The sequence below is a fragment of the Priapulus caudatus genome, unplaced genomic scaffold (genome assembly GCF_000485595.1).
Source record: "Priapulus caudatus unplaced genomic scaffold, Priapulus_caudatus-5.0.1 Scaffold426, whole genome shotgun sequence".
Taxonomy (NCBI): domain Eukaryota; kingdom Metazoa; phylum Priapulida; class Priapulimorpha; order Priapulimorphida; family Priapulidae; genus Priapulus; species Priapulus caudatus.
In genome coordinates, this window is record NW_014577487.1 from 52,424 (window position 1) to 58,390 (window position 5,967).

The window sequence follows — 5,967 nt, forward strand, 5'->3', positions numbered from 1 at the left end:
TACCCTGCTACTCCCTGCTACACTACCCTGCATCTAACCATACATTACCCTGCTACTCCCTGCTACACTACCCTGCATCTCACGCTCACCTTCGTCGTCATTCGCTGACAGCCTCGCCATCGCGGCTCCGCCCGCGTACTGCGACTGCGCGTGATTGGCCGCGGCGGCGGCCGCGCGTGCCGCGTCGCCGTGTCCGGCCGCTCCGACGCCCGTGCCGGCGAAGCTGATGCTCATACCGGAGGGTCCAGCGCAGGGAGGCAGCGCGTAGGTGAAGCGAGACAGACTCGTATGTGAACCGGTGCTGGGCGTGGGGGAGACACCACCGCCCCCGCCCCCGCCCCCGCCGCACGGGTCGCCAGCGTAGTTACACGTCTTAGTGTTCACGTACACCTGAGGAAAACGTAGAAAATACAACGTAAGGTGATACGAATATATGCATAATATATACATAGTAACACATAATAATGACGATAATAATGATAATGATGATGATGATATTAATAACAATAACAATAATAATAATAATAATAATAATAATAATTAAAACTTTAGGCACTTCTATATACTGCTGCTGTTATCACTTCTGCTGCCATACACATAACACATAATATCATATTCTCCGTTTCGTGACAAGATGTGACAGAACAAAACGCAAACAGAACAGAACTGGTGCGGAGTGGGGGGTGGGGGGATTTTGCATGATTAATTCAAAAAATGGTGGTTACTGCTCAAGTTGTATTGTGTAAGAATCATAACCTAATAAATAACAATCCCCGTACTACCCCACGGCAACAAAGAAGGAGATGATCACAACGTTGATCTAATGAAGACAGATCGACATTGCGGATTGCATTAGAAAAGGTTTACATTTTACCATTAACTAGATGAGACGTGATAGAACGTGACAAGAACGCCCATCTGGGTGAGGACTGAGGTGCATTGAAAAATTTGGTAATATCGGTTATATTTCTGCCTAAGAAACGTCATCCCTCGTGTCGGTGCGTCCGCAGAATGAAAGGCTCAAATCACGACATGTGCTCATATTCCACCGCGAATCACTGATTATCTATAAATGACATGAGAACTAATATAACGTAATGAGAATGTTAGGGAGAAGGGGAGCCTTGAATGTTGATCAAATCCTCGCGTCAACACCGTGGAGTGCAGCAGGTAAAATCTGCTACAATTAACTAGATTAAACTGCCATGTTATTGTTGTCCAGAAATACTTTGTCAGTACATGTTGGGGTCGAACCGTTGCAGATTTATTTATAGTACACTATGAAACAGTAAATATCTTACGTACAAAGGAACTGTAATGAAGGAGGAGAGAGACTAAAAGAGCTAGAGCACATTCTCACGTCAGCTGCGCGGACTGCGGTACTTATAGTAAAGCTTTCTACTATATATCGTTAACTATAGATAAGAGGTCAGTGTTGTCCAGCAACCTCGTCACGTGTCAGCGTCGGGGTCAAATCGTGACGTGTTTACAGCCTACAATGAATCAGCAGTAACTATCTTCGGCTAATAGTCGTCTTAACTGCGCCACGCGCTTTCCCCCTGCCGCTGCTACTCGCTAATGCATCACAACCACACGCCGACGCAGAAATCTGTCTTCGCCCATAATAATTCCTCGGCAGTGATTAGTAGAGCTAACAAACCGGCCGGCCATATATATACATACATACATACATACATGTATGATAGCTCTTGATATAAGATATATATATACTTGCTGGCATCTGTCACCAAGCAATGCAGACTCACTACACTACAAGACCTGAGAAACTTGCTACGAAGTTGTGTGTGTCGTCTGTGTGTGTGGTGTGTACATAGGTGGTGCGTACGTGCGTGCGTGATTCAACAAAATGTGTATAGAGTAGACCTCACAGTAACGATTCCGTAGTCGCACGCGCATAGCATCTTACGCCGTAAGTGCTCGTCAGCACAAATGCTCTCGCGAAAGACTCCGCGGTTAAACTACAGTAGAATATTCCCTTTCTGCAAACGCAATTTTCTAGCATTGTTACCATAGCGACAAGAGTGCATGCCGCCATGTTTTGCGGACTACAGTTGCAAAGCGCGGCGATCACAGGATTAACTGCCTTACGTATTAAATATATTTCACGACGTATGTATTAGCGAGTGATTCAAGGAACAACATCAGGCGTGAATAAAAACAAATGAGTAATATAATTGTTTTCAATAATTAGGAGGACAAGATAGATCCAACGTGTAGGCCCGCTGCCTCTCCGCTTACCATTCAATGTCCCTTGATAACCATTCTAAGGGTTGTGTAACAATAGTAATGTTAAGACCAATGCTAAGGCAAATTTTGTTTCTGTCACCCGAATCCTTTACTATACTTACTATACTATGACATTGCCATACCATACCATACCATACCATACCATTACCATACCATACCATCGCCATACGTATACCATACTATTATATGATATATATTACTATAATATAGTATAGTATAGTACGCTACGCTTACTGCGTAAGTACGAATGCTCACCTGGTTCTGCCAGTCGTAGTCCGTGCGGCGCATCATCGACGGATAGCACTTCTCACTCTTCGTGTCGTCGACACTGAGGGCGCCAGCGATTATCGGGAAGCCGCTCTCGCTGCGCGTGACTTGACACTCTCCGAGCGCAGCAGCGACGCCCCTGCCGCGGCGGCCGCCGCCTGCGCTCCCTCTGGTGCATGAGCCAGGCGCGCGCTCGTCAGGCTGCTGTTCGCGCGCGGTGCTGGATCGCCCGTGTGGATGTCACGGCCGACGCCGACGAGATCGACTCCATCGACTCAGCCTCCGTCATCGCAGCTCGCGTCGGCACGGCGACCGACGGCGACGCCCGCCACGAACATGTAGGGGCTCTGCGAGCGGGCTGCCCGCTCCGCCGGCGCCCCCCTGCACTGCCGCGCGAGGGTCGGGGTGCGCCGCCGGGGATGTAGGTTCCCATCGTGTACGCCTCCTGCGTGCGCACGAGCGAGAGACGGTGCGCGCGAGGACGAGCGATGCGGCGAGTTCTCGCGGCTGTACGGGGGCGCTCCGTGCGCGGCGAGCCTCCGCGGCTGTAGTGGTGCGCGGCGTTGCGCATCACGCGTGTCGAGCGGCTGGGTTCAGCGAGCGGCCTGCTGCCGAAGAGACGCCCCGACGTCCGCGACGCCGCCAGGGTGCGCTGCGATCGCGCCGTCGCCGCGCGGACTCGCGGCCGCTGCCGTGAGTTGCGGTCGAGCGGTGCTCGAGCCACTCATGTACCCCGTCGGCATACTGACCGCCGCCACCACGAATCGCCGTGCTGTACTGTCCGTACGCGCCGGGAACCCCGGCCGTCGTCGCCGCGTAGACGCCCGCCTGACCGCCGTAGGAGCTGGACAGCATGTTGGCGCGCGGGTTCGTGCGCTGCGTCATCTCCGAGCCGCACGCGTCGTCTATGTCGTTGCTTGCGCTGCGACCCCGTTGCTGCCCGGCACCTTCGTCGGCGGCGTCGGCCGTCTTTCCCCGCAGGTGGCGCTGGTGGGCCGCTTGAAGCCAAACTTTCTGCTTGTCGGCCGGCGAAGGCTTCTTCTCCGCGGCAGCGGTGGAGGCGGAGGAGGAAGAGCGCGCTGCTTGGCTTCCTTCGTCTTCTGAGAGGCCTTGTCAGAGAGGAGGTTCTCCTGGGAGCCTCCCCGGCTGCGCGTGCCTCCTCCTTCTTCCGTGGCTTCGGGAGGACTTTGAAGCTTCCGGTGGCGCCACCTCCCGACCTGTCAATAGACGCCAACGATGAGTTTCGTCAGAAAATAATTGAAAAGTGACGCGTTTAGTGACGCGAATAAATTCTGAGTTCGTTGCTTTAATTTAAAACTCATATGTCAGTCGCTTACATGACATATGATGCAATGACAAAATTGCAGAAGTCTCATTGTAAAAGTGACACTTACAACATATCGTTGCAAAAAACATCACTGAAAATGTATCAAAATGTATCATCGCGACAAACAACATTGCAGCAGTGATATTGCGAACGTATTATTGAAAGAGTACTGTCGCAAAAGCACTAATCCACAAGCCCTATACCCTAATTGCGCATTAGCAAACTATGAGTGATGAAGTGACATTAGTCACGTGGTTTGCAGAATATAACAGAGTCAGTAGCTGACGGCGCGCCACGCTACGCACGCACGCACGCCCCTTCACGCACGGACTCCGCACGCACTCACGCACGCACGCACGCACGCACGCACCTCACGCCCGTCTTCTGTTTGTTCTCTGGGCCACGCCCTGACGAGCCCTGCTTGCTGCCTCCCGTCCTCTCCCCTCCTCCTCCTCCCGCCTGCTGCTGCTGCTGCTGGCTGTCACCGGCTCCTCTCCTATAGCTGGTCGGCCCTCCTCCTCCTCCTCCTCCCTGACCACCCCCGGATTTCTGTCCCACCGATAGAGGAGGTTGCTGCTGAGAAATTCAAGAGATAAGTATACACATTTCGTTTTGCGAATAACAATGATGATGATGATGATGTTGTTGTTGTTGTTGTTGTTGATGATGATGATGATGATGATGATAATAATAATAATTAATAATAGTAGTACAATTACAACACGAATAATAACAATAATAACGAAAATTATTATTATTAATCGTAGTAGTAGTAGTATTGACAATCGTCATAATAACTAGATATGCTTGCATACGGGGACGTTGGTAAATTATTCAACGACATCATCCGGTGTGAATAAAGCAATCATGTATACACACACACACACACACACACACACACACACACACACATATACCGACAGAAATGATCGACAGAAATCATTGCACGTTTGTTTGCTCACTCCTTCGCTTGCTTTAGGGCTAGCACGCCTCGCAGCAGCAGCAGTCTCTATATATGCACGCGACACATGGGGGAGGGGTGTTTATACAATGTTCACACACTGGAAGCAGGATATTCCCTCTCTCTGACTCTGTCGAGCTCTCTCCCCCTTTTCTCTCTCCTGCTCCCCCTCCTCGCTCTCGACAGTACAAGGCCAGTGTCAGCAGGTGAAACATACGGAGGAGGGCAGAGGGAGAGCAAAAGAAAGAGAACGGGAAAGGAGAGAGAGAGAGATGGAGAGAAAGGAAGAGAGAAACAGAGGGAGATATCTGATGCAGAGCCTGCTTGGAGGATGAGGGTGTGAGGACAGGGAGACTGAGAGAACAAGAGGATGCAGAGAAGCTGTCAAGATGCGATCAGAGATGCGTGAGATGCTGACACCCTATTATGTTTACACCTGATACAACTGCTAGACTGATTCCATCAGTCTCTACGACTGCTACAGGCTCATTCCCAACGACGCACGGTGGCCATCTATAGATCAGCATCATCAGTCACATCAATCCATGTCATTAGAACGCATTTTATTTCCATCTCAGAGTAGTCTGAAGTAGTCTCAGAGCCTTTCCCCCTTTAATATCATACAGTTCCCGATCGCACGAAAAACGCAAGCAATCGCGTCGTGTTTTTGCAGCGAAACAATGTTTTCTCAATCTTTCCCCACATCCTCCCTCAATAAGAGCTACCGGTGTCCATCCGGAAACTCGCGCGCGTTAACACACCGTCGCATTCTAATGCCCACCGTGTTGACACAACACAGCGGTTGCTGCTGGCTATATTGAACCCGCTATGTACACAATAAGCCCTCACTCCTTCTACTTTCTCTCGCTCTCTCTCTCTCTCTTTTTCTCTGATTTCGCTATTACAGCCTCGCGTCGCAATACCAAACGTGTACGTTTAACTGCTTGCCGTTGCTTGCCTCAAGAACAGCACATGGCGCGTGCCACGTTGTCATGAGATGTGTACATGACGCAGACGCTGCACAAGCTTGGCGCTATGAATACCGTCACAGTTTTGCTGCGTTCGTACGAAAAGGCGGGCTTATGTCGGGCTTGCGAGCCGACTCGACTGGAAGCAACTGGATTTCGAGCAACTGGAAGCGATC